We start from the raw sequence: 24,318 nt of genomic DNA on the forward strand, positions 1-24,318 counted from the left end.
TGATCCTGAGTTACATCCTGTATTATACTCCAGAGCTGCACTCACTATTCTGCTGGTGCAGTCACTGTGTACATACATTACATTACTGACCCTGAGTTACATCCTGTATTATACTCCAGAGCTGCACTCACTATTCTGCTGGTGCAGTCACTGTGTACATACATTACATTACTGATCCTGAGTTACATCCTGTATTATACCCCAGAGCTGCACTCACTATTCTGCTGGTGCAGTCACTGTGTACATACATTACATTACTGATCCTGAGTTACTTCCTGTATTATCCTCCAGAGCTGCACTCACTATTCTGCTGGTACAGTCACTCTGTACATACATTACATTACTGATCCTGAGTTACATTCTGTATTATACTCCAGAGCTGCACTAACTATTCTGCTGGTGCAGTCACTGTGTACATACATTACATTACTGATCCTGAGTTACTTCCTGTATTATCCTCCAGAGCTGCACTCACTATTCTGCTGGTACAGTCACTGTGTACATACATTACATTACTGATCCTGAGTTACATCCTGTATTATACTCCAGAGCTGCACTCACTATTCTGCTGGTGCAGTCACTGTGTACATACATTACATTACTGATCCTGAGTTACTTCCTGTATTATCCTCCAGAGCTGCACTCACTATTCTGCTGGTACAGTCACTCTGTACATACATTACATTACTGATCCTGAGTTACATCCTGTATTATACTCCAGAGCTACACTCACTATTCTGCTGGTGCAGTCACTGTGTACATACATTACATTACTGATCCTGAGTTACATCCTGTATTATACTCCAGAGCTGCACTCACTATTCTGCTGGTGCAGTCACTGTGTACATACATTACATTACTGATCCTGAGTTACATCCTGTATTATACTCCAGAGCTGCACTCACTATTCTGCTGGTCCAGTCACTGTGTACATACATTACATTACTGATCCTGTACTGATCCTGAGTTACATCCTGTATTATACTCCAGAGCTGCACTCACTATTCTGCTGGTGCAGTCCCTGTGTACATACATTACATTACTGATCCTGAGCTACATCCTGTATTATACTCCAGAGCTGCACTCACTATTCTACTGGTGCAGTCACTGTGTACATACATTACATTACTGATCCTGAGTTACATCCTGTATTATACTCCAGAGCTGCACTCACTATTCTACTGGTGCAGTCACTGTGTACATACATTACATTACTGATCCTGAGTTACATCCTGTATTATACTCCAGAGCTGCACTCACTATTCTGCTGGTGCAGTCACTGTGTACATACATTACATTACTGACCCTGAGTTACATCCTGTATTATACTCCAGAGCTGCACTCACTATTCTGCTGGTGCAGTCACTGTGTACATACATTACATTACTGATCCTGAGTTACATCCTGTATTATACCCCAGAGCTGCACTCACTATTCTGCTGGTGCAGTCACTGTGTACATACATTACATTACTGATCCTGAGTTACTTCCTGTATTATCCTCCAGAGCTGCACTCACTATTCTGCTGGTACAGTCACTCTGTACATACATTACATTACTGATCCTGAGTTACATCCTGTATTATCCTCCAGAGCTGCACTCACTATTCTGCTGGTACAGTCACTCTGTACATACATTACATTACTGATCCTGAGTTACATTCTGTATTATACTCCAGAGCTGCACTAACTATTCTGCTGGTGCAGTCACTGTGTACATACATTACATTACTGATCCTGAGTTACATCCTGTATTATACTCCAGAGCTGCACTCACTATTCTGCTGGTGCAGTCACTGTGTACATACATTACATTACTGACCCTGAGTTACATCCTGTATTATACTCCAGAGCTGCACTCACTATTCTGCTGGTGCAGTCACTGTGTACATACATTACATTACTGATCCTGAGTTACATCCTGTATTATACCCCAGAGCTGCACTCACTATTCTGCTGGTGCAGTCACTGTGTACATACATTACATTACTGATCCTGAGTTACTTCCTGTATTATCCTCCAGAGCTGCACTCACTATTCTGCTGGTACAGTCACTCTGTACATACATTACATTACTGATCCTGAGTTACATCCTGTATTATCCTCCAGAGCTGCACTCACTATTCTGCTGGTACAGTCACTCTGTACATACATTACATTACTGATCCTGAGTTACATTCTGTATTATACTCCAGAGCTGCACTAACTATTCTGCTGGTGCTGTCACTGTGTACATACATTACATTACTGATCCTGAGTTACTTCCTGTATTATCCTCCAGAGCTGCACTCACTATTCTGCTGGTACAGTCACTGTGTACATACATTACATTACTGATCCTGAGTTACATCCTGTATTATACTCCAGAGCTGCACTCACTATTCTGCTGGTGCAGTCACTGTGTACATACATTACATTACTGATCCTGAGTTACTTCCTGTATTATCCTCCAGAGCTGCACTCACTATTCTGCTGGTGCAGTCACTGTGCACATACATTACATTACTGATCCTGAGTTACATCCTGTATTATACTCCAGAGCTACACTCACTATTCTGCTGGTGCAGTCACTGTGTACATACATTACATTACTGATCCTGAGTTACATCCTGTATTATACTCCAGAGCTGCACTCACTATTCTGCTGGTGCAGTCACTGTGTACATACATTACATTACTGATCCTGAGTTACATCCTGTATTATACTCCAGAGCTGCACTCACTATTCTGCTGGTGCAGTCACTGTGTACATACATTACATTACTGATCCCGAGTTACCTCCTGTATTATACTCCAGAGCTACACTCACTATTCTGCTGGTGCAGTCACTGTGTACATACATTACATTACTGATCCTGAGTTACATCCTGTATTATACTCCAGAGCTGCACTCACTATTCTGCTGGTGCAGTCACTGTGTACATACATTACATTACTGATCCTGAGTTACCTCCTGTATTATACTCCAGAGCTGCACTCACTATTCTGCTGGTGCAGTCACTGTGTACATACATTACATTACTGATCCTGAGTTACCTCCTGTATTATACCCCAGAGCTGCACTCACTATTCTGCTGGTGCAGTCACTGTGTACATACATTACATTACTGATCCTGAGTTACCTCCTGTATTATACCCCAGAGCTGCACTCACTATTCTGCTGGTGCAGTCACTGTGTACATACATTACATTACTGATCCTGAGTTACCTCCTGTATTATACCCCAGAGCTGCACTCACTATTCTGCTGGTGCAGTCACTGTGTACATACATTACATTACTGATCCTGAGTTACCTCCTGTATTATACCCCAGAGCTGCACTCACTATTCTGCTGGTGCAGTCACTGTGTACATACATTACATTACTGATCCTGAGTTACATCCTGTATTATACTCCAGAGCTGCACACACTATTCTGCTGGTGCAGTCACTGTGTACATACATTACATTACTGATCCTGAGTTACCTCCTGTATTATACCCCAGAGCTGCACTCACTATTCTGCTGGTGCAGTCACTGTGTATATACATTACATTACTGATCCTGAGTTACATCCTGTATTATACTCCAGAGCTGCACTCACTATTCTGCTGGTGCAGTCACTGTGTACATACATTACATTACTGATCCTGAGTTACATCCTGTATTATACCCCAGAGCTGCACTCACTATTCTGCTGGTGCAGTCACTGTGTACATACATTACATTACTGATCCTGAGTTACATCCTGTATTATACTCCAGAGCTGCACTCACTATTCTGCTGGTGCAGTCACTGTGTACATACATTACATTACTGATCCTGAGTTACATCCTGTATTATACTCCAGAGCTGCACTCACTATTCTGCTGGTGAAGTCACTGTGTACATACATTACATTACTGATCCTGAGTTACATCCTGTATTATACTCCAGAGCTGCACTCACTTTTCTGCTTGTGCAGTCACTGTGTACATACATTACATTACTGATCCTAAGTTACCTCCTGTATTATACTCCAGAGCTGCACTCACTATTCTGCTGGTGCAGTCATTGTGTACATACATTACATTACTGATCCTGAGTTACCTCCTGTATTATACTCCAGAGCTGCACTCACTATTCTGCTTGTGCAGTCACTGTGTACATACATTACATTACTGATCCTGAGTTACATCCTGTATTATACTCCAGAGCTGCACTCACTATTCTGCTGGTGCAGTCACTGTGTACATACATTACATTACTGATCCTGAGTTACATCCTGTATTATACTCCAGAGCTGCACTCACTATTCTGCTGGTGCAGTCTCTGTGTACATACATTACATTACTGATCCTGAGTTACATCCTGTATTATACTCCAGAGCTGCACTCACTATTCTGATGGTGCAGTCACTGTGTACATACATTACATTACTGATCCTGAGTTACATCCTGTATTTTACTCCAGAGCTGCACTCACTATTCTGCTGGTGCAGTCACTGTGTACATACATTACATTACTGATCCTGAGTTACATCCTGTATTATACTCCAGAGCTGCACTCACTATTCTGCTGGTGCAGTCACTGTGTACATACATTACATTACTGATCCTGAGTTACCTCCTGTATTTTACTCCAGAGCTGCACTCACTATTCTGCTGGTCCAGCCGCTCCCTCTCTCCTCACACACATATTATACATATATACACAATAATAACTACCTACACTGTGACATCTGGTCCGGTTACCAAACAAAAAATAACAATATAATAAACAATAACCGACAAATTCTATACAAACTAATATATACATTCTTTTTTTTTTTTTTTAAATAAAATAAATACTAACTATACAAATATATACAAGACAAAACAAAACCCCCCACACTCGAGCCCACCAGTCCCTCCCCGGCACTGACCTGAGAGCTGGTCCTGCGTCTCATGCCTCAGTCCAACGTCCATAGGAAAGATCAGGCAGTGCCAGTTTTTCACCCAAATAACCAGTGTCCCACAAGATGAACCCACCTCCCCCCTTTTCCCTCCACCCAACCTAACACCTCCACCCAAACCCATATATACAATATATACAGAAACAAACAATACAATAACCACAACTGACTAAGCCCAAGTTCGGCGCCTGCAGCCCTACATCACTGTCTACTGATCAATAAAACAAAAATCTATGGTGTCAGCCGCAGCCCACCACCAGGAGAGGAGATGACCAGACTAGGGCACACTAAAAGAAAAGCCCCTCCAGAGGAGAGCGGCCCTCCGTGTACCCAGTCTCTCATACTCCAGAGAACGCACCTTCACCAGGTCACCGAGTATGGTCCTAAACACATCGTCCACTGGGAGGATTTTCCGCTGCGTCGATACTAAGCACCGTGCGTTCCACGTGTGATACCTAACCACTGCGCTAACTAGAAATAAGGTGCAGCGGTCCCGACCACCCAGGTCCCCGAATGCTCCATAGGCCCATTCCGCATAAGAGAGACCAGCCAGCCGGGGCCAGCCAATGGAAGCGCCCACCCTGTTGTACACCTCTGTGCTAAAGGGACAACAAAGCAGGAAGTGGTCCATGCTTTCAAGCATGGTACCACAATGCTCCCGAGGACAGTTCCTGTCCTCAGAGCTCCTACACTTCAGATTGTCCCTCACACACAGTTTCCCATGGAAGCAGCGCCAAGCCAAGTCCCAAACCTTCGAGGGGATCCTGATAGAATTCAAAAGATGCAGACCCACCCCAAGATCCCGACTTGGGCAATCCCTGAGCGCCAGAGGCCTCTGAAAATGGGTCAACAGAACCCTTTTGTCAAGGAGCTTCCTTGGCAGAGTCCTGACCTCCCACATTCCCAGACCCCACCGGCGAATTACCTTCAGAACCACGGTAGCGTAAGCCGGGAGATGTCCATGCGGTGTGCGGAGATCCTTCACTTGCCCTCCTGTCTCCCATTCCTGGAAGAAAGGCTGAAACCATCCCTTACAGGAGAATACCCACGGAGGAGCCCTCTCTTTCCAGAGGTTTGCAATATTGATCTTAATGAAGGTATTCACAAGGAATACCACAGGGTTGACCATACCCAACCCTCCTAGTCTCCTCGTACGGTAAGTAACCTCCCTCTTGACCAGGTTCAGTCTATTCCCCCATAACAGTTGAAAGAACAAACTGTAGACCCGAGTCCAGAGAGGCTCTGGCAAGATGCACACACTGCCCAGATAGATCAGCAAAGGGAGCAGGTAAGTTTTGATCAGGTTTACCCTTTCCCTTAGGGTCAAAGACCAACCCTTCCATTGGTTCACCTTCTGAGTGGCGATCTCTAGCCTGCTGTCCCAATTTTGTTTGGGGTAATCCCCCTGGCCAAATTCGATGCCAAGAACTTTTGCAGAGACTTTGGGTTCTGGAAGGGTGTCCGGGAGATCAAAACCAGGATCTCCTCCTCCCAACCAGAGACTCTCACACTTATCCCGGTTGATCTTAGACCCGGATGCCTCCGAGTAGCGATTTACCTCTGACATCAGCCATTCTGCCTCCCCATCAGAGGAAACAAAAACGGTGACGTCATCGGCATACGCCACCACTCTCAGAGTGGCTTCAGGTGCTGCCTGGTCCATCCCGAACCCAGCCAACGGTCCACGCTCCACCCTCCTAAGAAGTGGGTCAATCGCAAACACGTACAGTAGCGGGCTCAAGGGACAACCCTGGCGAACACCACACCCAACCTCAAAAGAGCTGCCAATCCAACCGTTCACAAGCGGGAAACTCTCTGCCCCAGAGTACAAGGTCTTAAGCCAATCAACAAACCCCCCCGGCAGGCCATACCTCAGAAGGACAGACCAGAGGTACTCATGATTAACCCGATCAAACGCTTTTGCCTGGTCCAATGACAGCATGTACCCCTTCCAGTGGCCAGCCCTACCCTGCTCCACCGCCTCTCGGACACAGAGTACAGCACTAATTGTACTGCGGCCCGGAACACAGCAATGCTGGGCCCCCGAAAGGAGCTGGGGTGCAAATTTCACCAGCCGATTAAACAGCACCTTTGCCAAAACCTTCCTGTCTGCATTGAGAAGCGCTATGGGACGCCAATTCTCAATGCAAGATGGGTCCTTACCCTTTGACAAGATGATCAGGGCAGACCTCCTCATTGACTTTGGCAGAGTGCCCGAGGAAAGAGACTCATTGAATACCTCAGTCAAGAGGGGAACCAAGGCGTCCTTAAAGGTCTTATAGAATTCAGATGTTAAGCCATCCGGACCGGGAGATTTCTTCAGGGCAAGCCCTTCAATCGCCAACTTAACTTCCTCTTCCCTGATCATCTCTGTCAAAACACCAAGAGAGGGGTCTACCCCTGGTTCGGGGACGGCTTCAGCCAGAAAAGCCGACATCTCATCCCAATCCAGATCCCTCTTCCCCAAGAGGTGCGAGTAGAAGGATCTGACGACCTCCAGGATCCCTGATCTGGATCTTTTCAGGGATCCCGCAGTGTCAACCAGTCCTGTAACAACTTTACTATTCACTGACATCTTGCAGTTTCTATAAGGGTCGGGCGAGCGGTACTTCCCGTAATCCCTCTCAAAAACCAAAGATGCGTGTCTATCATACTGACACCTCATTAGCAAAGATTTCACTCTGGAGATCTCCTCGCGGCTACCTCCAGTTGAGACAAGATGCTCGAGCTTCCTCCTCAGGCCCTGATACAGGCGGTACCTGTCCAGGCTCCTGAGGCTCGAGAGCTGGCGGAAGAATCTCGCCACCCTTTTCTTAAACATCTCCCACCACTCTGACTTACTACTACAAAGATCCAGTAAGGGTACCTGGCTCTGAAGAAAATCCTCAAAGGACTGTCTTATCTCCGCTTCTTCCAAGAGAGACGAATTGAGCCTCCAAAAGCCTCTTCCCATCCGGGGGGTCTCTGTAACATTCAGGGAAAACAAAATCATACAGTGATCGGAGAACTCCACCTCAACAACAGATACTGCTGAAGAGATGGCTTCCTCCTTTAAATAAAACCTGTCTATCCTGGACCTACAGTTACCTCTATGATAGGTGAACCCCTCGTGGCCTGGGGTGTGCCGGATGTGGACATCCACCAGGCGAGCCTCACTAGCTATACTATTAAGGGCGACGCTATCATAAGTCAGCGTGTCTCTGGAACCTCCTCTATCCCGGGGCCTCGTGACAGTGTTGAAGTCCCCTCCAAAGACGACCTGCCGACTCGTAAAAAGGTAGGGCTTGATCCTCATAAAGAGACACTTCCGGTCCCATTTAGATTGGGGACCATAGATGTTAATGAGCCGAAGCTCCTGTCCCTTCATGAGGACATCTAATATCAGGCACCTCCCCATTTCTAACTCAATAACCCGTCGGCATTCTACCGGTGAGGTAAAAAGGACCGCCACTCCGCTATACGGCTCGGCCGCAAGAGACCAATAGGAGGGCCCGAGTCTCCACTCCCTCTTAGCTATAAACACCTCTGCCATATTTGGCAGCCTGGTCTCTTGCAAAAAGAAAATGTCAGCTTCAACCCGGCTGAGAAAATCAAAGGCCGCAAATCTAGCCATGTTTGACTTAATGCTGGCAACATTAATGGACGCCAACGTCAACGGAGTGGGTACCGCCATCATTGGTGATTGAGTTAGATGGCTTTCTCCTTCCCACTCCCCTTATCCTCTGCCTCAGAGGAGGAATCCTTCCCACTCTTTAATGACACAGAGGTGTCCATTCCCACATTTTTCCTTCTTTTCTCGTCCTCGTCTCCGGACTCTGGGCCAGTCCCTCCCCCCAAGGACCTTGCATCCCCAGGAGAAGGAGACTCGGCGCCACCTGTAAGCTCCGCTGAAGCCGGAACCTCACCCTCAGCCTCCTCCTCAGAGGAAGAGATGTTATCAAGGGCTTGGAACCGGTTAGAAAGACCAACTAGAGGGGAGTCGGTTTTACCTTCCTTAGGTACCTTGGTCAGAGCGGGAGAAGATGTTTTATCTCCCTTCTTTTTCTTCTTTTTGGTGCCGAGCTTACGCTTGTGCTCTAGTCACCACTTATTATCCTCATCCATACTTTCATAATGGGAGGATTCTGAAGTAGAGGCAGTTTCCTCCCTGTGGATCCTCCTGACCTCCTCATCCAACTCATCATCCCTCGTGGCCTCAGCAGCAAGACTGGCATCCAGGGCAGGGTCTGCCCCGGTAGTCTGGGGCTCGCCCCGCTCCCTCTCCTGTCTGCGCTTGTCTAGACGCATCAGCTGGGCAGGCGTCTTTTTATTGCTTTTCTTCCCTGGCCCCTCAGCTCCCCCACCCCTGCAAGTCCCCTCCCCAGCAGAATCGGCCTCACGGCTTACTCCCACCGGGGTCTCGACTGCATTAGCAAAGGAGCGAGGACAACGGCTGAATGGGTGGCCTAACTCACAACACAGGTGGCACCTAATCTCCACACAAGAGGCGGCAAGATGGCCGACACCACCACACAACGCGCATTTCTGCACGGTGCAGTTTGCACTGAAGTGTGTGGGGTCGCCGCACCTGTGACAGAGCTTCGGTTGCCCCTGGTAGAAGACCAGGATACGATCCCTACCCAGGAAGGCAGACGATGGAATGTGGGCAACCGTACCACCTGAACGCTTAAGTTTTACCATAAACGTCCAGGCCCCTGACCAGATACCAAACTCGTCGCGGTTTTTCTTTGGCATCTCCACCACCTCTCCATACCGACCAAGCCACGTCATGATGTCATAGCAAGAAAGCGACTCGTTACGAGTCATCACGGTCACTTTCTTGATCTGGTTTTGGCGAGACACTGCCTGAACGGCAAAGTCTCGCCAGCCGGGCTCATTTTTTGCCAACTCATAATTCGCCCAGAAGAGCTCAAGCCCCTCCGGCCGAACAAAGCTGACGTCAAACTCAGGCGTGGAATAGGGATGTATCAAGGCGTAGATGTCAATCGCCTTGAAGCCCATCCTCAGCAGGAGCTCCACAACTTTAGACCTTGGCGGACATGCATCACTGCCCCTCCACCGAAGACGGACCACATTCCTACGCACACTGCCTGGCCCGGCTGTTGGGAGGGACCACACTGTATCTCCCCCTTTTTGCTCTCGGAAGGCCCCGAGGCCATGCCTCTCTATCCAGAAGGATAGATCAACCTCTCGACCCTCTACCATTAGTGATCTCTCCCCCTTCTTTAGAGCCTCCAGAAGGCGCCGTTGCAACATGCCGTCCCCAAAGCCCGGAGACGAGGAGGATGCCCTATTTGCCCCGGAGGTGACACTGGCATAACTCTGGACAGGTGTTGCCACCCCCGGGGGGGCAACCGGACCAGTGACCACGTCAGCCCCAACAGTATCACCATTACCCACCTCCATCTCACCCTCCACCAAACCAGCAACCACACCACTAGACAATGAATTATCCTCATTCACCCCCACCACCACATTCATTCCTGCTGGACCAGTAACAATGGTGGATGACCTTTTGACCTCCGCATCAGGCACAAGGGGCTCAGTCACCTCCATAGAACTGGAGGCGACCTCACCCCCGGTCTTATGTGTGCCCTCCACATCATCGGTCGGTAATTTCCGCTGTTTGGCATTTGGTATAATGTGCCGCTGATCTCTAGCTGCAGTTAGGCGCCGCTGATCTTTAGCATCAGGATCTTCCGGACCAGCGACGCCAACACAAAATAGCACTTTCATGGGAGGACCGGAACGCTCAGCCCCAACTGCCCCCTCACACTGCCGTCGCTTCTCAACTGAGTGATCAGCGGCAACAGCATTCAGAGGCGCTGAGGCTACCGGAGCTGCCCCCGACACCGGGCTGCTCCCCCCTCCCACTGAGGAGCGCACCACAGCATCGTGGCCTGACGGAACGCCCGCCGCCGGGCCGCCCTCACTGTCCAGCCTCTCGGCTGATGCACCTCCTGCTGCGTCCCCGCTACTACAAGCAGAGACGGAGCTCTGCGCCTCACTACCGCGCTGTGTAATCTCCCAGCGCCTTTGCACCGGATCCACAGCAGAACCCGGGCTGGGCTGGGCAACGGGGCTTATACAGCGAGCTGAGCCTGCCGCCGACTCAGGGGGTACATGGAGGGGGGCATATACGTATCTTACCGCCTCCTGCAGCTTTGGCTTGGTCTTCTTTGCCTTTTTGTGGCCCCCAGGTGCCTCTTCTGGTAGATCGTCACCAAGATGGAAGTTTTGGAGGCACACTGGGGACTCCAGGAGCTTAATCTCCGCCATTAGCGCCCCTCCCTGGCCGCTGCTGTCACTGTCCTCCCCAGAGCCGGCAGAACTGCGACCGGATGTCACTGTCGCCTGTCCTGCAGGGAGCTCGCTGCACGTGGCCTGCGGGTGACTTTGCAGGCTGCCAGGTGGGGCTTGCTGCTGGTCATCATCACTCTCATCATCCACCTGGCTCTCAGGCTGCAGCCCTATCTGCCTTTGCTCTCTGGTATCAGCCATTTCTCTGTAGCGGTCTTCATTTATAAGTTTTTCTTTGAAAGGACCACTCTGCTCCCTGATGGTGGCTTTCCTAAGTTCCAGCAGGTGAATCTCGCTGGTCAGTCGCTTTACCTCGGCCTGGAGTTTTGCCTTCCTTGGTTTGGAGGCCCCCGCAGCTTTGGCGCTTGTGCAGCGCAGCTCCTCCCGGAGCCTCCTGATGAGCTTACTGGCATCTTCATACTCACGGAGGCGGATCATGACCCGGGAGGCATAGGTGGACACAGACTCCCGGGGTCCCTGCAGCGCCCATTCCCCCTCAGGGAGGTCGGCCTCACCTCCGTGAGCACTCAGCTTTCCTCCGGAAGGAGCGCCATCTTGCACGCCGCTGTCAGGCTTTTCCTCCATGCTGGAAGCCTTGCGGCTTCTGGGGGTCTCCACAATCCCGGGGGGAGTAGGAGCCACATTGCTGCGACTCCTGGTGGAGCGTCTCACCCCCGAGTCCTCTGATGTGCAGGCCGGTTGCTGGTTTCTTCTGCCCCCCGCCGGCCTGGTTCGGGAAGCAGAAGCCTGGGACTTGGCTCCTTCACTCATCCCAGAAACCCGCTCCCTCCCTGGGAAAGAGAGAAAGCAGGTCCCCAGCTGGAGAGGTGTTGGTTTCTCAGAAATCAGGAGATCACAGCAGGATCTGCAGCCACCACACCCGCAATCACCACACTGACTAGCAGCTGATCAGAGCTGCACCCAGTATGCTGCTGGTGGAGTCACTGTGTGCATACATTACATTACTGATCCTGAGTTACATCCTGTATTATACCCCAGAGCTGCACTCACTATTCTGCTGGTGCAGTCACGGTGTACATACATTACATTACTGATCCTGAGTTACCTCCTGTATTATACTCCAGAGCTGCACTCACTATTCTGCTGGTGCAGTCACTGTGTACATACATTACATTACTGATCCTGAGTTACCTCCTGTATTATACCCCAGAGCTGCACTCACTATTCTGCTGGTGCAGTCACGGTGTACATACATTACATTACTGATCCTGAGTTACCTCCTGTATTATACTCCAGAGCTGCACTCACTATTCTGCTGGTGCAGTCACGGTGTACATACATTACATTACTGATCCTGAGTTACCTCCTGTATTATACTCCAGAGCTGCACTCACTATTCTGCAGGTGCAGTCACTGTGTACATACATTACATTACTTATCCTGAGTTACATCCTGTATTATACTCCAGAGCTGCACTCACTATTCTGCTGGTGCAGTCACTGTGTACATACATTACATTACTGATCCTGAGTAACCTCCTGTATTATACTCCAGAGCTGCACTCACTATTCTGCTGGTGCAGTCACTGTATACATACATGACATTACTGATCCAGTATTATACTCCAGAGCTGCACTCACTATTCTGCTGGTGCAGTCACTGTGTACATACATTACATTACTGATCCTGAGTTACTTCCTGTATTATACTCCAGAGCTGCACTCACTATTCTGCTGGTGTAGTCACTGTGTACATACATTACATTACTTATCCTGAGTAACATCCTGTATTATACTCCAGAGCTGCACTCACTATTCTGCTGGTGCAGTCACTGTGTACATACATTACATTACTGATCCTGAGTTACATCCTGTATTATACTCCAGAGCTGCACTCACTATTCTGCTGGTGAAGTCACTGTGTACATACATTACATTACTGATCCTGAGTTACCTCCTGTATTATACTCCAGAGCTGCACTCACTATTCTGCTGGTGGAGTCACTGTGTACTTACATTACATTACTGATCCTGAGTTACATCCTGTATTATACTCCAGAGCTGCACTCACTATTCTGCTGGTGCAGTCACTGTGTACATACATTACATTACTGATCCTGAGTTACCTCCTGTATTATACTCCAGAGCTGCACTCACTATTCTGCTGGTGCAGTCACTGTGTACATAGATTACATTACTGATCCTGAGTTACCTCCTGTATTATACCCCAGAGCTGGACTCACTATTCTGCTGGTGGTGTCACTGTGTACATACATTACATTACTGATCCTGAGTTACATCCTGTATTATACTCCAGAGCTGCACTCACTATTCTGCTGGTGAAGTCACTGTGTAAATACATTACATTACTGATCCTGAGTTACCTCCTGTATTATACCCCAGAGCTGCACTCACTATTCTGCTGATGCATTCACTGTGTACATACATTACATTACTGATCCTGAGTTACATCCTGTATTATACTCCAGAGCTGCACTCACTATTCTGCTGGTGCAGTCACTGTGTACATAGATTACATTACTGATCCTGAGTTACCTCCTGTATTATACCCCAGAGCTGGACTCACTATTCTGCTGGTGGTGTCACTGTGTACATACATTACATTACTTATCCTGAGTTACATCCTGTATTATACTCCAGAGCTGCACTCACTATTCTGCTGGTGCAGTCACTGTGTATATACATTACATTACTGATCCTGAGTTACATCCTGTATTATACTCCAGAGCTGCACTCACTATTCTGCTGGTGCAGTCACTGTGTACATACATTACATTACTGATCCTGAGTTACATCCTGTATTATACTCCAGAGCTGCACTCACTATTCTGCTGGTGCAGTCGCTGTGTACATACATTACATTACTGATCCTGAGTTACCTCCTGTATTATACCCCAGAGCTGCACTCACTATTCTGCTGGTGCAGTCACTGTGTACATACATTACATTACTAATCCTGAGTTACATCCTGTATTATACTCCAGAGCTGCACTCACTATTCTGCTGGTGAAGTCACTGTGTACATACATTACATTACTGATCCTGAGTTACATCCTGTATTATACTCCAGAGCTGCACTCACTATTCTGCTGGTGCAGTCACTGTGTACATATATTACATTACTGATCCTGAGTTACATCCTGTATTATACCCCAGAGCTGCACTCACTATTCTGTTGGTGCAGTCACTGTGTACATACATTACATTACTGATCCTGAGTTACATCCTGTATTATACTCCAGAGCTGCACTCACTATTCTGCTGGTTCAGTCACTGTGTACATACATTACATTACTGATCCTGAGTTGCATCCTGTATTATCCTCCAGAGCTGCACTCACTATTCTGCTGGTGCAGTCACTGTGTACATACATTACATTACTGATCCTGAGTTACCTCCTGTATTATACTCCAGAGCTGCACTCACTATTCTGCTGGTGCAGTCACTGTGTACTTACATTACATTACTGATCCTGAGCTCCATCCTGTATTATACTCCAGAGCTGCACTCACTATTCTGCTGGTGCAGTCACTGTGTACATACATTACATTACTGATCCTGAGTTACATCCTGTATTATACTCCAGAGCTGCACTCACTATTCTGCTGCTGTGGTCCCTGTGTACATACATTACATTACTGATCCTGAGTTACATCCTGTATTATACTCCAGAGCTGCACTCACTATTCTGCTGGTGCAGTCACTGTGTACATACATTACATTACTGATCCTGAGTTACATCCTGTATTATACTCCAGAGCTGCACTCACTATTCTGCTGGTGCAGTCACTGTGTACATACATTACATTACTTATCCTGAGTTACATCCTGTATTATACTCCAGAGCTGCACTCACTATTCTGCTGGTGCAGTCACTGTGTACATACATTACATTACTGATCCTGAGTAACCTCCTGTATTATACTCCAGAGCTGCACTCACTATTCTGCTGGTGCAGTCACTGTATACATACATGACATTACTGATCCAGTATTATACTCCAGAGCTGCACTCACTATTCTGCTGGTGCAGTCACTGTGTACATACATTACATTACTGATCCTGAGTTACTTCCTGTATTATACTCCAGAGCTGCACTCACTATTCTGCTGGTGCAGTCACTGTGTACATACATTACATTACTTATCCTGAGTAACATCCTGTATTATACTCCAGAGCTGCACTCACTATTCTGCTGGTGCAGTCACTCTGTACATACATTACATTACTGATCCTGAGTTACTTCCTGTATTATACCCCAGAGCTGCACTCACTATTCTGCTGGTGGGGTCACTGTGTACATACATTACATTACTGATCCTGAGTTACATCCTGTATTATACTCCAGAGCTGCACTCACTAGTCTGCTGGTGAAGTCACTGTTTACATACATTACATTACTGATCCTGAGTTACCTCCTGTATTATACCCCAGAGCTGCATTCACTATTCTGCTGGTGCAGTCACTGTGTACATACATTACATTACTGATCCTGAGTTACCTCCTGTATTATACTCCAGAGCTGCACTCACTATTCTGCTGGTGCAGTCACTGTGTACATACATTACATTACTGATCCTGAGTTACCTCCTGGATTATACTCCAGAGCTGCACTCACTATTCTGCTGGTGCAGTCACTGTGTACATACATTACATTACTGATCCTGAGTTACATCCTGTATTATACTCCAGAGCTGCACTGACTATTCTGCTGGTGCAGTCACTGTGTACATACATTACATTACTGATCCTGAGTTACCTCCTGTATTATACACCAGAGCTGCACTCACTATTCTGCTGGTGGGGTCACTGTGTACATACATTACATTACTGATCCTGAGTTACAACCTGTATTATACCCCAGAGCTGCACTCACTATTCTGCTGGTGCAGTCACTGTGTACATACATTACATTACTGATCCTGAGTTACATCCTGTATTATACTCCAGAGCTGCGCTCACTATTCTGCTGGTGCAGTCGCTGTGTACATACATTACATTACTGATCCTGAGTTACCTCCTGTATTATACCCCAGAGGTACACTCACTATTCTGCTGGTGCAGTCACTGTGTACATACATTACATTACTGATCCTGAGTTACATCTTATATTATATTATACTCCAGAGCTGCACTCACTATTCTGCTGGTGCAGTCGCTGTGTACATACATTACATTACTGATCCTGAGTTACATCCTGTATTATACTCCAGAGCTGCACTCACTATTCTGCTGGTGCAGTCACTGTGTACATACATTACATTACTGATCCTGAGTTACATCCTGTATTATACTCCAGAGCTGCACTCACTATTCTGCTGGTGCAGTCACTGTGTACATACATTACATTACTTATCCTGAGTTACATCCTGTATTATACTCCAGAGCTGCACTCACTATTCTGCTGGTGCAGTCACTGTGTACATACATTACATTACTGATCCTGAGTAACCTCCTGTATTATACTCCAGAGCTGCACTCACTATTCTGCTGGTGCAGTCACTGTATACATACATGACATTACTGATCCAGTATTATACTCCAGATCTGATCCTGAGTTACCTCCTGGATTATACTCCAGAGCTGCACTCACTATTCTGCTGGTGCAGTCACTGTGTACATACATTACATTACTGATCCTGAGTTACATCCTGTATTATACTCCAGAGCTGCACTGACTATTCTGCTGGTGCAGTCACTGTGTACATACATTACATTACTGATCCTGAGTTACCTCCTGTATTATACACCAGAGCTGCACTCACTATTCTGCTGGTGGGGTCACTGTGTACATACATTACATTACTGATCCTGAGTTACAACCTGTATTATACCCCAGAGCTGCACTCACTATTCTGCTGGTGCAGTCACTGTGTACATACATTACATTACTGATCCTGAGTTACATCCTGTATTATACTCCAGAGCTGCACTCACTATTCTGCTGGTTCAGTCACTGTTTACATACATTACATTACTGATCCTGAGTTACATCCTGTATTATACTCCAGAGCTGCGCTCACTATTCTGCTGGTGCAGTCGCTGTGTACATACATTACATTACTGATCCTGAGTTACCTCCTGTATTATACCCCAGAGGTACACTCACTATTCTGCTGGTGCAGTCACTGTGTACATACATTACATTACTGATCCTGAGTTACATCTTATATTATACTCCAGAGCTGCACTCACTATTCTGCTGGTGAAGTCACTGTGTACATACATTACATTACTGATCCTGAGTTACATCCTGTATTATACTCCAGAGCTGCACTCACTATTCTGCTGGTGCAGTCACTGTGTACATATATTACATTACTGATCCTGAGTTACATCCTGTATTATACTCCAGAGCTGCACTCACTATTCTGCTGGTGCAGTCGCTGTGTACATACATTACATTACTGATCCTGAGTTACATCCTGTATTATACTCCAGAGCTGCACTCACTATTCTGCTGGTTCAGTCACTGTTTACATACATTACATTACTGATCCTGAGTTACATCCTGTATTATACTCCAGAGCTGCACTCACTATTCTGCTGGTGCAGTCGCTGTGTACATACATTACATTACTGATCCTGAGTTACCTCCTGTATTATACCCCAGAGCTACACTCACTATTCTGCTGGTGCAGTCACTGTGTACATACATTACATTACTGATCCTGAGTTACATCTTATATTATACTCCAGAGCTGCACTCACTATTCTGCTGGTGAAGTCACTGTGTACATACATTACATTACTGATCCTGAGTTACATCCTGTATTATACTCCAGAGCTGCACTCACTATTCTGCTGGTGCAGTCACTGTGTACATATATTACATTACTGATCCTGAGTTACATCCTGTATTATACCCCAGAGCTGCACTCACTATTCTGTTGGTGCAGTCACTGTGTACATACATTACATTACTGATCCTGAGTTACATCCTGTATTATACTCCAGAGCTGCACTCACTATTCTGCTGGTTCAGTCACTGTGTACATACATTACATTACTGATCCTGAGTTGCATCCTGTATTATCCTCCAGAGCTGCACTCACTATTCTGCTGGTGCAGTCACTGTGTACATACATTACATTACTGATCCTGAGTTACATCCTGTATTATACTCCAGAGCTGCACTCACTATTCTGCTGGTGCAGTCACTGTGTACATACATTACATTACTGATCCTGAGTTACATCCTGTATTATACTCCAGAGCTGCACTCACTATTCTGCTGGTGCAATCACTGTGTACATACATTACATTACTGATCCTGAGCTCCATCCTGTATTATACTCCAGAGCTGCACTCACTATTCTGCTGGTGCAGTCACTGTGTACATACATTACATTACTGATCCTGAGTTACATCCTGTATTATACTCCAGAGCTGCACTCACTATTCTGCTGCTGTGGTCCCTGTGTACATACATTACATTACTGATCCTGAGTTACATCCTGTATTATACTCCAGAGCTGCACTCACTATTCTGCTGGTGCAGTCACTGTGTACATACATTACATTACTGATCCTGAGTTACATCCTGTATTATACTCCAGAGCTGCACTCACTATTCTGCTGCTGTGGTCCCTGTGTACATACATTACATTACTGATCCTGAGTTACATCCTGTATTATACTCCAGAGCTGCACTCACTATTCTGCTGGTGCAGTCACTGTGTACATACATTACATTACCGATCCTGAGTTACATCATGTATTATACTCCAGAGCTGCACTCACTATTCTGCTGGTGCAGTCACTGTGTACATACATTACATTACTGATCCTGAGTTACATCCTGTATTATACTCCAGAGCTGCACTCACTATTCTGCTGGTGCAGTCACTGTGTACATACATTACATTACTGATCCTGAGTTGCATCCTGTATTATCCTCCAGAGCTGCACTCACTATTCTGCTGGTGCAGTCACTGTGTACATACATTACATTACTGATCCTGAGTTACATCCTGTATTATACTCCAGAGCTGCACTCACTATTCTGCTGGTGCAGTCACTGTGTACATACATTACATTACTGATCCTGAGTTACATCCTGTATTATACTCCAGAGCTGCACTCACTATTCTGTTGCTGTGGTCCCTGTGTACATACATTACATTACTGATCCTGAGTTACATCCTGTATTATACTCCAGAACTGCACTCACTATTCTGCTGGTGCAGTCACTGTGTACATACATTACATTACTGTTCCTGAGTTACTTCCTGTATTATACTCCAGAGCTGCACTCACTATTCTGCTGGTGCAGTCACTGTGTACATACATTACATTACTGATCCTGAGTTGCATCCTGTATTATACTCCAGAGCTGCGCTCATTATTCTGCTGGTGCAGTCACTGTGTACATACATTACATTACTGATCCTGAGTTACATCCTGTATTATACTCCAGAGCTGCACCCACTATTCTGCTGGTGCAGTCACTGTGTACATACATTACATTACTGATCCTGAGTTACATCCTGTATTATACCCCAGAGCTGTACTCACTATTCTGCTGGTGCAGTCACTGTGTACATACATTACATTACTGATCCTGAGTTACATCATGTATTATCCTCCAGAGCTGCCCTCACTATTCTGCTGGTGCAGTCACTGTGTACATACATTACATTACTGATCCTTAGTTACCTCCTGTATTATACTCCAGAGCTGCACTCACTATTCTGCTGGTGCAGTCACTGTGTACATACATTACATTACTGATCCTGAGTTACATCCTGTATTATACTCCAGAGCTGCACTCACTATTCTGCTGGTGCAGTCACTGTGTACATACATTACATTACTGATCCTGAGTTACCTTGTGTATTACACTCCAGAGCTGCACTCACTATTCTGCTGGTGCAGTCACTGTGTACATACATTACATTACTGATCCTTAGTTACCTCCTGTATTATACTCCAGAGCTGCACTCACTATTCTGCTGGTGCAGTCACTGTGTACATACATTACATTACTGATCCTGAGTTACATCATGTATTATCCTCCAGAGCTGCCCTCACTATTCTGCTGGTGCAGTCACTGTGTACATACATTACATTACTGATCCTGAGTTACATCCTGTATTATACTCCAGAGCTGCACTCACTATTCTGCTGGTTGAGTCACTGTGTACATACATTACATTACTGATCTTGAGTTACATCCTGTATTATACTCCAGAGCTGCACTCGCTATTCTGCTGGTGCAGTCACTGTGTACATACATTACATTACTGATCCTGAGTTACATCCTGTATTATACTCCAGTGCTGCACTCACTATTCTGCTGGTGCAGCCACTGTGTACATACATTACATTACTGATCCTGAGTTACATCCTGTATTATACTCCAGAGCTGCACTCACTATTCTGCTGGTGCAGTCACTGTGTACATACATTACATTACTGATCCTGAGTTACATCCTGTATTATACTCCAGTGCTGCACTCACTATTCTGCTGGTGCAGTCACTGTGTACATACATTACATTACTGATCCTGAGTTACATCCTGTATTATACTCCAGAGCTGCACTCACTATTCTGCTGGTTGAGTCACTGTGTACATACATTACATTACTGATCTTGAGTTACATCCTGTATTATACTCCAGAGCTGCACTCGCTATTCTGCTGGTGCAGTCACTGTGTACATACATTACATTACTGATCCTGAGTTACATCCTGTATTATACTCCAGAGCTGCACTCACTATTCTGCTGGTGGAGTCACTGTGTACATACATTACATTACTGATCCTGAGTTACATCCTGTATTATACTCCAGAGCTGCACTCACTATTCTGCTGGTGCAGTCACTGTGTACATACATTACATTACTGATCCTGAGTTACATCCTGTATTATACTCCAGAGCTGCGCTCACTATTCTGCTGGTTCAGTCACTGTGTACATACATTACATTACTGTTCCTGAGTTACATCCTGTATTATACCCCAGAGCTGCACTCACTATTCTGCTGGTGCAGTCACTGTGTACATACATTACTGATCCTGAGTTACATCCTGTATTATCCTCCAGAGCTGCACTCACTATTCTGCTGGTGCAGTCATTGTGTACATACATTACATTACTGATCCTGAGTTACTTCCTGTATTATACTCCAGAGCTGCACTCACTATTCTGCTGGTGCAGTCACTGTGTACATACATTACTGATCCTGAGTTACATCCTGTATTATCCTCCAGAGCTGCACTCACTATTCTGCTGGTGCAGTCACTGTGTACATACATTACATTACTGCTTCTGAGTTACATCCTGTATTATACCCCAGAGCTGCACTCACTATTCTGCTGGTGCAGTCACTGTGTACATACATTACATTACTGATCCTGAGTTACATCCTGTTTTATACTCCAGAGCTGTACTCACTATTCTGCTGCTGTGGTTCCTGTGTACATACATTACATTACTGATCCTGAGTTACATCCTGTTTTATACTCCAGAGCTGCACTCACTATTCTGCTGGTGCAGTCACTGTGTATATACATTACATTACTGATCTTGAGTTACATCCTGTATTATACTCCAGAGCTGCACTCACTATTCTGCTGGTGCAGTCACTGTGTACATACATTACATTACTGATCCTGAGTTACACCCTGTATTATCCTCCAGAGCTGCACTCACTATTCTGCTGGTGCAGTCACTGTGTACATACATTACTGATCCTGAGTTACATCCTGTATTATACTCCAGTGCTGCACTCACTATTCTGCTGGTGGAGTCACTGTGTACATACATTACATTACTGATCCTGAGTTACATCCTGTATTATACTCCAGAGCTGCTCTCACTATTCTGCTGGTGAAGTCACTGTGTACATACATTACATTACTGATCCTGAGTTACATCCTGTATTATACTCCAGAGCTGCACTCACTATTCTGCTGGTGCCGTCACTGTGTACATATATTACATTACTGATCCTGAGTTACATCCTGTATTATACCCCAGAGCTGCACTCACTATTCTGCTGGTGCAGTCACTGTGTACATACATTACATTACTGATCCTGAGTTACCTCCTGTATTATACTCCAGAGCTGCACTCACTATTCTGCTGGTTCAGTCACTGTGTACATACATTACATTACTGATCCTGAGTTACATCCTGTATTATACTCCAGAGCTGCACTCACTATTCTGTTGGTGCAGTCACTGTGTACATACATTACATTACTGATCCTGAGTTACATCCTGTATTATACTCCAGAGCTGCACTCACTATTCTGCTGGTTCAGTCACTGTGTACATACATTACATTACTGATCCTGAGTTGCATCCTGTATTATCCTCCAGAGCTGCACTCACTATTCTGCTGGAGCAGTCACTGTGTACATACATTACATTACTGATCCTGAGTTACATCCTGTATTATACCCCAGAGCTGCACTCACTATTCTGCTGGTGGAGTCACTGTGTACATACATTACATTACTGATCCTGAGCTACATCCTGTATTATACTCCAGAGCTGCACTCACTATTCTGTTGGTGCAGTCACTGTGTACATACATTACATTACTGATCCTGAGTTACATCCTGTATTATACTCCAGAGCTGCACTCACTATTCTGCTGGTTCAGTCACTGTGTACATACATTACATTACTGATCCTGAGTTGCATCCTGTATTATCCTCCAGAGCTGCACTCACTATTCTGCTGGAGCAGTCACTGTGTACATACATTACATTACTGATCCTGAGTTACATCCTGTATTATACTCCAGAGCTGCACTCACTATTCTGCTGGTGCAGTCACTGTGTACATACATTACATTACTGATCCTGAGTTGCATCCTGTATTATCCTCCAGAGCTGCACTCACTATTCTGCTGGTGCAGTCACTGTGTACATACATTACATTACTGATCCTGAGTTACATCCTGTATTATACTCCAGAGCTGCACTCACTATTCTGCTGGTGCAATCACTGTGTACATACATTACATTACTGATCCTGAGCTCCATCCTGTATTATAATCCAGAGCTGCACTCACTATTCTGCTGGTGCAGTCACTGTGTACATACATTACATTACTGATCCTGAGTTACATCCTGTATTATACTCCAGAGCTGCACTCACTATTCTGCTGCTGTGGTCCCTGTGTACATACATTACATTACTGATCCTGAGTTACATCCTGTATTATACTCCAGAGCTGCACTCACTATTCTGCTGGTGCAGTCACTGTGTACATACATTACATTACTGATCCTGAGTTACATCCTGTATTATACTCCAGAGCTGCACTCACTATTCTGCTGCTGTGGTCCCTGTGTACATACATTACATTACTGATCCTGAGTTACATCCTGTATTATACTCCAGAGCTGCACTCACTATTCTGCTGGTGCAGTCACTGTGTACATACATTACATTACTGTTCCTGAGTTACTTCCTGTATTATACTCCAGAGCTGCACTCACTATTCTGCTGGTGCAGTCACTGTGTACATACATTACATTACTGTTCCTGAGTTACATCCTGTATTATACTCCAGAGCTGTACTCACTATTCTGCTGCTGTGGTCCCTGTGTACATACATTACATTACTGATCCTGAGTTACATCCTGTATTATACTCCAGAGCTGCACTCACTATTCTGCTGGTGCAGTCACTGTGTACATACATTACATTACTGTTCCTGAGTTACATCCTGTATTATACTCCAGAGCTGTACTCACTATTCTGCTGCTGTGGTCCCTGTGTACATACATTACATTACTGATCCTGAGTTACATCCTGTATTATACTCCAGAGCTGCACTCACTATTCTGCTGGTTGAGTCACTGTGTACATACATTACATTACTGATCTTGAGTTACATCCTGTATTATACTCCAGAGCTGCACTCGCTATTCTGCTGGTGCTGTCACTGTGTACATACATTACATTACTGATCCTGAGTTACATCCTGTATTATACTCCAGTGCTGCACTCACTATTCTGCTGGTGGAGTCACTGTGTACATACATTACATTACTGATCCTGAGTTACATCCTGTATTATACTCCAGAGCTGCGCTCACTATTCTGCTGGTTCAGTCACTGTGTACATACATTACATTACTGTTCCTGAGTTACATCCTGTATTA

At 45.8% G+C, this 24,318-nt stretch overlaps 1 protein-coding gene across 3 annotated transcripts in view; it reads left to right on the plus strand.

Moving 5' to 3' along the window:
- PTH1R (parathyroid hormone 1 receptor) overlaps positions 1 to 24,318 on the plus strand; it is a 489,914-nt gene that overhangs the window by 439,851 nt on the left and 25,745 nt on the right. The window lies entirely within an intron of this gene.

This window comes from Phyllobates terribilis, unplaced genomic scaffold (genome assembly GCF_046119375.1).
Source record: "Phyllobates terribilis strain yellow unplaced genomic scaffold, ASM4611937v1 Scaffold_4__5_contigs__length_816908805, whole genome shotgun sequence".
NCBI lineage: Eukaryota > Metazoa > Chordata > Amphibia > Anura > Dendrobatidae > Phyllobates > Phyllobates terribilis.